This window comes from Mandrillus leucophaeus, unplaced genomic scaffold, assembly GCF_000951045.1.
Source record: "Mandrillus leucophaeus isolate KB7577 unplaced genomic scaffold, Mleu.le_1.0 Scaffold173, whole genome shotgun sequence".
Classification (NCBI taxonomy): Eukaryota; Metazoa; Chordata; class Mammalia; order Primates; family Cercopithecidae; genus Mandrillus; species Mandrillus leucophaeus.
This window is the reverse complement of record NW_012101732.1, coordinates 3,781,431-3,790,303: the sequence shown is the minus strand read 5'-3', so window position 1 is coordinate 3,790,303 and position 8,873 is coordinate 3,781,431. Positions and strand designations below refer to the sequence as shown.

The 8,873-nt window shown below is 52.1% G+C and overlaps 1 protein-coding gene across 1 annotated transcript in view; it reads right to left on the bottom strand.

Moving 5' to 3' along the window:
- The window catches only part of ST3GAL1 (ST3 beta-galactoside alpha-2,3-sialyltransferase 1), a 145,695-nt gene extending 136,827 nt beyond the window's left edge, over positions 1-8,868 (bottom strand). The window contains exon 1 of the mRNA XM_011977084.1: positions 8,511-8,868. The gene's annotated coding sequence lies outside the window, so the exon portion shown is untranslated. The remainder of the gene's footprint in view (positions 1-8,510) is intronic.
- Between the last annotated feature and the right edge of the window lie 5 nt (positions 8,869-8,873).

Below are 8,873 nucleotides of genomic sequence, written 5' to 3'. Positions count from 1 at the left end.
TTTTTTTAATGTAGCAAAATCTATTACAGTGCTATCTATTGGGTTTGATCTTTTCTTTTTTTAATGTAGCTAATGAAATTCAGAGAAAGTACTTTATTTGCACACTTTAATGTGTACTTTCCAAAAGTCATTTGTAACCCTCTTTTTAATTCTGCCAAATACTTTGGAGCTAATGTTCTTTTCTTCTCAGCTTTTCTGAATTATTGCAAGTAATGTTTAAGTCATATTTTATACTCCCTTAAGGGCTATAGAATCATACATGATTAGATAGGCTTTGTTTAATAAAAATTATAGAAGGCCATTGTTTTGGATTAAGTTTCTGCACTAGGCCCCAACAGGGCACACTGAAAATCAAAATAGAGTTACCCACGCTAAAGTTCCTGGTCCCTAAACCCAAACTGAGGGGGGATAGGTAGTCAAAAACGGAACCATATCCTCCAGATGTGGCAACCATGGCACAGCAACCTCAGGGTCAACATGAGAAGCCACAGCATTCACACTATAGCCCAGTTTATTCAAGCCAAGTTAGCTCCAGTAAGGAATTTCCCCCGTAAGAGGATGCACATTTTGATTTTACCTGTCCTCAGACTGAATATTTGCTCATTATAATAGCAAAAAACACACCCCTGGTTGGAGATTTCAGATGTTAATGAGACATGTGACATATGAGCAAGCACGTACGGCTGCCTCACACGTGCACCCCGAGGACCACCCAGAACACGCCTACTAGTAGTGCCTCTTCCCGCCTCCTTGTGAATAACCGCGTAAGGCTCTCAACAAGGGAGTCTCCCCAGTAAGTCAATCCTGTCCCGTCCTCATGAACAGCCCGCCCTGAATCCTCAGTCAGAGGGTACTGTCTGTTCTGCACGTCACTTTCAGAATACCCTGCCTCTTTTGCAATAGACGGCTCCATGCTGCATCTCCTTTGCCGTGTGTCTCTTGTTTAATTTCTTTTAAACTAAGGAGACAAGAACCGAGGTTTTACAACAGCCATCGACAAAACTAAGTTGTCATCTCACTTCCTGAGAAATCAGGAGACAGTCAATTTCCCAAATAGGCGGGATTAAACTGTCAACTGGTATGATCATGAAGTTCCCTCAGCTCTAATCCTTCTGCAGCCTAAAGTAACCGGATGTTAACTAATCAGTTATTTTTCCAGCGTTCTCTCTAAATGTAATGAATACACACTTTGTTGCTTCTGGTTTCTTCAGTCCTGTTTATAAAGCCAACCTCCTCTGATCAGCTCACTGGAAAACTTATTCTGTTTTGTGGAACAAAGTGTTGCTCAATTCTAGAATCACAATAAAGCCAATTTAGGTCTTTAAATTTCTTGTCATTCTGTCCTTTGGCACTTTCATGTGTTTTAAAGAGAAAATACACACACACACACACACACACACTCTCACACACAGTCAGAAGAAACGATCCAAACATCGTCAGAATAATTGGAAGAAAGAAACTTTTAACCTACAAATATTCAAATCATATTATTTGAATGCTGAATAGGTTAAAAGGCCATGTTGGAGTACCACTCACCCCCACACCACCCTGTCTAAATCTTGACCTTCTCAGGAATCAAAACTAACATTTGTTGAGAGACCTTTACTGAATAAACCTGTTTAGTTTTCACATCAACTGTACAAAGTGTGACCTCATGACAGAAGAGGAAGCTGAGACATAGAAAAGGTCAGTAATTCGATCATGAAGTAATAAACCTCTGATTGAAACCCAGGCAAACCTTAACACTTAAACTATTCTGCTTCTCATTAAGATGCTACTGATAACAATTTAAAGGTCTTCACAATGTCTTACAACGAATGTTCTTACTTTACTAGGGCTGATAAGATACAATGGGTTAAAATGTGGGCTCCCACCAGCTGTGTGACCTTAGGCAAGGGGGTTACCTTCCAGTTCCTGGGCATCCTACCTGCCAACTGGTAATCTTGTGACTACCCCCTCTCCACCCTCGGCTGTTGCAGATTCAAATGAGATGACAGCTGTGTGTGTGTGTGTGTGTGTGTGTGTGTGTGTGTCTCCTCAATCTGCCCTCCAGGCCTGCTCCTAATCCACCTCCACCTTGTCCTGACCTGGGGGGCTCCATCAAGGAGCTCCCTGCCTTTGGCCGTTGGGTAGGCTCAGATCTTGGTGCCACAGAATTGCACAGGGCAGGCCAGAGGAGAGCAAGGTTGCGGGGTTGGTCTGCCTGGCTCCTGTCCTGCCAAGTTGAGGAGGGGGCCTGTGGTCTCTCTCTTCCAGAGGCTTCTGGCAACTACTGTGATGCTCTCCTGGTTCCCCTAGCCCATTCCCCACCATGCCACTTCTCCTGGGGGTGGTAACTGGGCCCAGGTGCTAGAGCATCCCTTGCTGACTTCTCTGAACCAGGGCACCATCTCTGTAGGCACACCTTTATTCAGACCCTCCATTCAATGCTTCCTGCCGAACCCCAGAATGATAAGATGTTCAAAATACTTGGCACTACTGGGTATACATTAAACTATAAAAAGTAGATGCTGCTAAAATTCTTATCAACAAGGCAGGTTCCTGTGCTTCATTTTGTGGGGTCCTCCTAACTCTCCTGTAATAGAGGGAGTGGGAATTTATACTACCATCTCCCAGCTGAGGAAACAGAGGGTCAAAGAGGTTAAACAATGTGCCCAAGGTCCCCAGCCTGGAGCAGATGGGACAGGGCCAGGGCCCAGGAGTTCTGTGTCCTTGGCCAGCAGTTTCCCTGCAGGAATTCCCCTGACTCTTTAGAAAACACCTCAACTGCAGAGCCCTCTCTAACAGCTGCCCCAGGTGGGAACCACAATAGCGTCCACTGCAGGTGCCTTGAACTTTGACACAAGTCCCATCCCTGCTGGCCAGCCAGGCCACACAGGAAGGGCTCCCGCCAGGTGGCCAGGGTTCATGATGCTGGGCACCTCAACCACCTTATGCTACCCCCTACCTCCCTCGTGTGTCCCTGCTCCTGGTAACAGTGCTTTGGGTGGCTTCTTAGGCCAGGGCTCTGGCTAACGAGTAATTCTGTGTCCTGCCCTAGGGACAAAGAAGCCAGAAGTTTGACATAACCCATAGGAATGAGAGGAGCATGCTGCCCCAACACAGTCATTAGGCCTTGCTGCTTCCAGGCAGATCATTCACAAACCATCTTACCTTAAAATCAGCCTCCTCCTACTCCAAAAGTGCTTTACCAGGCGTTTTCCAGAACTTGCTGCCTTCAGTCAACTCCTCCATTTCCCGCAGGCTCTGTCCTGAGGAGTGCCCCAAGCGATCACTTTCTCTTATACACAGACTTAATGCAACTGGAGTCAGGGAGGCTCTGGGACTCCTGCACACACAACTCTCCCACAAGAATCCTCTCCCTTAATCCTCCTGGCGTCCCCTGCATCCCCCGCATTGCAGGGGGCGATCACCCACATGCACCTCAAACCTGGCTCACGGAAATGCAGGGACTTGCTCCAGCTCACCCAGCCAGCCTGGATAGTAGCGTCCCCCTGAAAACCTGGGCGCTTTCTCCTACCTGCCACCCGCCATGCCATTTAAACCCACCCTCCCAAATCAGCTATGAAAATCTGAGATAAAGTACACGGACGAGCATTAAACATAAAGCACTAAGTTCTTTTTTTTTTTTAAGGCTAATGCAAAGCAGCCACTCTCTGTTTTATACACGGGCATTCCAACGCCTGGAGGCTCTCATGGTATAGAAACTTGCAGCCTGGCTGCGGGGCAACAATTCCTCCCACACAAACAAACCAGAGATCAGGACCTACGGAGGGAAAAGAGGCCAAAGCATTGAACCTCTAAAATTCCCAATTCCCTTACCTCTTCAGAACCATGTGGAACAGGATTACAGCCAATCTGCTATTTATTTTACTTTATTATTACTATTATTATTTTGCATACACAGGGTACATGACGCTTTGATATTGAATGTATTCAAGAAGATACCTTTGCTCTTTTGCAGTCTGACTCATCCATCTCTAGAACACCCTTCTGTGGGTCCCTCCTTTGAGGGACCCTTTCCCTTCTCCGTTCCCATTTTGCTTAGCACCTGTGTATTTCTACATGCAGCCTGACTGGGTATGTCCTTGTCCCCCTCCCCAGGGCACTGTGATCTCCGGGACAGCAAGGAACAAGGACCGAGTATTCTTTCCTCTCTGTATCTCAGCATTTTGCATGGTGCTCCTGGAAGGTAATAAGTCCCCAGTAAATGCTGGCTCAACTGAAATCAAAACCCAACCACCACCAATAACAAGACCAAATAAACAATAAAACCCCAGATTTTACAGTTCATTGACTTCCCCTCTGAGCCTCAATATTTTTGCATTAAAGCCAAAGGGTTGACCAAAGCGATTTCTAAGGTCATGTTCAGCTTGTAGATGGGAAGCAAAACAGGCGCTGGTGAGATTACTGGGGTTCTTTCTGCAATATACACCAATTTGGAGCCCCCACAAATGGCACCCTGGCTCTGTCAGGTTTCAGACCTCAGAGTCTGAAACTTCTGAGACTCCTTTCAAAAATCTAGTGTTGAGAACTGCTAGAAAATGACTTTGCCAAGGGGGTGTGGGCTCTGAATGGTCCTGGCCATTCTTTGAGAAGGGAGATGCCCTTGGCATGGGGTAGTAGACAGTCCAGCTGCCCCAAGCCAGGGCTGTCTGTGATACCAGGAGGGTTTTGAGGGTGATGCTGGCTGAAGCAAACATAAATGAGGTGGTGGCTGTCTTCACAAAGAGAAGCTTTTAATGGACCCACAGTGACGGGCAGCAGAACTCTAAAGCTTCGTGTTTTTTTTTTTTTTGTTTTTTGTTTTTGTGACGGAGTCTCGCTCTGTTGCCCAGGCTGGAGTGCCATGGCACGATCTCGGCTCACTGCAATCTCCACCTCCCAGGTTCAAACGATTCTCCTGCCTCAGCCTCCTAAGTAGCTGGGACTACAGGCACCCACCACTATGCCTGGCTAATTTTTGTATTTTTAGTAGAGGCAGGGTTTCATCATGTTGGCCAGCTGGTCTCAAACTTCTGATCTCAAATGATCCATCCACCTCGGCCTCTCAAAGTGCTGGGATTACAGGCATGAGCCAGTGCGCCCAGCCAAGCCTCTCATTTTGAGAGTGAAACTAAGACCCAGACCCGAGTTGTACAGTAACTCAGCGCTGCCACTGGAACTCAAATGCAGGCTCTCACGGGGCCCCAGTCTGGGCTCCTGTGACCAAATTAGAGCAGAAGAGAGCTCTCAGCTCCTCAGGTGTGCCAGCAGGGATGCTGAAGTTTCCACACAGGCTACACAGCTGAACGAAGCTGCATGTAAGTCTTATTCTAGAATTCTTTGTGACCGGGCCAGCTCTTCCATCGGCCTGTGGAGTGTGTGCACACAGGCATGCAGAATTCACTGGAAAGCTTTACAAGATGACTGGTGGATTTTATTTTTTGCTTTCCTGGTTGCTTTTTGTGATGTAGGAGGGGCCTAGAGTGAGGGTTAATGTTTAGATCCCTGGCCAAAGCTCTACCCAAATATAAACCCTTTGAGTCAGCAACCTTCTACACAGGAACTGACTCAAGCAAGGTTAACTGATCAGAAGGCTCAGAGTCACACATGGGAGAGGGCTCCTCCTTGGGCAATGTCAACTGCCTGCCTTTGGGTGGTGTCCTGGCTTGGGGGCTGCTTGGTGGGGAGGGGAGACAGAGATCTACCTCAGCCCCAAAGACCCAGGACCTAGAAGGACTCCTTCCTGTCAAGCTCACAGACGACTTCATCCCCATAAGAAGGGCTTCCAGATCAGTGACAGCCAATTCTGTGAGTGCCACCAGGGAAGTGGGGCAGCACAGCCCTGTCCACAGTCATCAGGAAGGCTGCTCAGAAGGCAGTTTCCGCCTGCTGCTGCAGAGCTTCGAGGAACAGACTCCATACCCCCTAAGAAACCCTCTGCCATCACTTCTAGCAACACTTCCTGTTTTTCTCTCTCCTGGGTGGGGTGCTGTGGCCTCCCAGCCAGGGAGGTAGGCGACGAAGGCCCCGCTCAAGCCCAGGCCCTGGCCTTGCCCAATCGCACCCGAAACAGCAAATGCCGACCCAGAAAAATGCAGGGAAAGCAAATTTCACGGTTTGTGGGATTTTGAAAAGGCAGGAGAAGGAGCACTCTATTCATTCTTTATTTAGCAAAAAGCGTACGATGGAACTTTTTCCCCTAGACCTGAAGTCAAGGTATACACATACACACATATAGAGTATGAACTACCTATATATACACACATTCACTTAATTACATGTATTATAGCCACACGCTGTCTATTCTGCAGAACGTATTTTGGAGAATGTATTATTGGCCTCATTTTGTAGATATGGAAACTGAGACGCCGAGAGGTTAAGTCTGGTGACCAAAGTAAGAGAGACTGGAGACCAGAAGAGACCGCATGCTGTACCCAGACATTTGCAGAGGCGGGGGGACACGGAGTGGTAAACTCTGTCAGTCATTTCAGCCAACCATGGGATTTCAGAAAACAGCCGGCAGGGGTCCTAATGTTTGGGGCAGGAAGGGGAGGTGGGGGAAGGCACTGTGAGGGACTCCAGCACTGGGCGCCCCTTCCCCACCGCAGAGACAAGCGGCAGTTTCCATAGCAGCCGGCAGGGGGCAGTGCACCTTGCCTTTTCGAAGCCTCAGGGCGCTTGGGCAGCGCCCGGGAAAGAAAACCAGGAGGCTCCGCCCGCAGCTTCTAGGAACAGGCAAGTTGAGCCCCGCACGTAGTAGGTGCTCCAGGCACGTCTAGAAGCCCAAAGGGCTTGACAGATACATCTGAACTCCATTTTAGAGACTGGAAGGGAAGAAGGGGGCGTCCTGGCTCCTGCCAGCACCTTCCACCTTGGGGCCTTGTCAGTGAACACAGTGTTAGCACCTACGACGTGCCAGGCGCCCTGGCTACTACTGGAAAACCAGGCTCCCCTCTCACCCCGTTTTCCTCGTTGGCGAGTCGGCCTCGCCTCCTCCTCCTATCTCTTCCTCTCACCACACACACCCAGCCGCAGAGCGGGGGTGGGCGCTCGCTGTCTCCCTGGAGAACCAGCTCGTCGCAAACTTGCGGGGCTTGGGGACCCGCGAGGGGGAGAAGTCGGGAGAGGCCAGGGGTGCCCGGAAACAATCACGAGAAAGCCGGGCGAATGCCTGATGCAGCGACGCGGCGAGCCAGTCACTGCCCCCAGGGTCACGGCTGTCTCCCTCTGCGGGACTCGCCCGGCCCACGGGACGCAGTGACCTACCCAACCCCCACCCCCTTGCGCGCTTCTGGGCGCGCACGTGTCCCCAGCGGAACGCACCACCGAGCCCCGCTCGTGGTACGGCCGGCGAGGACCCTCGCGTAGGAGGGAAGAGCGAGTCGGGGCTCCAGACGACGAGCAGAGCCAGATGATACCCACATGCTTCCTGGGAGACCTGGCTGCAAGGCCAGGCTAAGGCGCGCTCCAGAGTCTCTGTGCTAAGCCGGGGCGAAAGCTCAACCCCCATCTCAAGTTCAGCCGCGCTTCCTCCCGCAAGGTCACGCTTAAACACTCGCGCAGAGAAAGGAGGAGCGGAAAGTTGCGCCACTGTCCCCATTTCAAACTAACTGTACCCTGACCAGGGCGCCTCGCCCCAGTGTCACCGCTGTCCGTCCCCGCGCGCTCCCAGAAGGGGTGGCCCTGCCCCCACGCAGGTCACATACACGACAGACACAGGCAAGTTGCTAACTTTTGTCACATTATTTCTCGGGAGCTGCGGCGCCTCAGGGGGTTGGGGCGGATTCGGAGTTTCGAGTTTGCCACTAACACTACTTGGGCCGTGCTCCCCTTGGCCCACCGGCGTCCCCCACTGTCTGCCACGCCGCGTTCAGCTCCCTTGTCCCGGGTGCCAACTTCACCCCCAGATCCGGAGCAGTGTGCGCTGAAGGCGTCCCCGGGGCGCTACCCACCTCCCAGGTCTTCGCCAGCTCGTAGCGGATTGGGGGACTCGATCCGAATACTGTCCCACGGCCGCTCCTCCAGACACTGGCGGCCTCCGCGGTGTCCCAGCCTGTGACCCCAAATCCGCTCGAGAGCGCCTGAGCCCGGCCACCCAGCGAGATCTCCTCCCACGGGCGGCCCCAGCGGGGGAGATTCCAGCCCGGTGCCGGGTGCAATGTCACTGGGGTTGCTTTCGGGAATCGCTGCCCGGGACTTGGCGTAGGTTCCCCGCAGAGCTCCAGGCAGCTCCTCCAGTGTCGGCCAAAGACCCCTAAGCCCGAACCTCAACCCCGACCTTCTTCCTCTCCCAAAGCCTCGGGTGGTCGCCGCGGCTAAGGAAGGAGTCTCACTATGAATCCTAGGGTCTTCAGTCCCAGCTCCGCAGTCACACCCTCCTAGTCCCCTCCCCATCCCTTCAGTTCTCGGGTCCAGACAATCAACCCTCCACTCCGAGAATCCACAGGAAACTGCCCGAGCCCCAACTCCGGCGGACGCAGCCCCCGCGCACCCCGAGCAGGGTTCGCCTCCGCGCGCGCACTCACCACGGCTGGAGACACGCTGGAGTTTCCGGGATTTGGGCATGAGGGGGTTCGGAGGAGAATAAAGGGGTGTGGGTGTCCCAGACACTCGCCCCCTTCCCAGCTCACATCGTCTCTTCCTTCTCTCTCCGCTCCTCTTCTTCCTCCTCCTCCTCCTCCCTCCGGTCTAGGGCTCTTTGTCTTTGCAAAGTGTCGAAACTGTCTGGCATAGTGGGTTCCGCCGGCGGAGGCTGGAGCCGGGGAAGCGAGGAGGCGGGGTGAGGGTGGGAGAGGGCTCGGGAACACCTTCCCCCGGGTGTAACGGGAGTGAAAGGCGGGGCGACCAAGGAGGGGCCGCCTTTCCAGGCCGGCCGGGGCCGGGAGCCA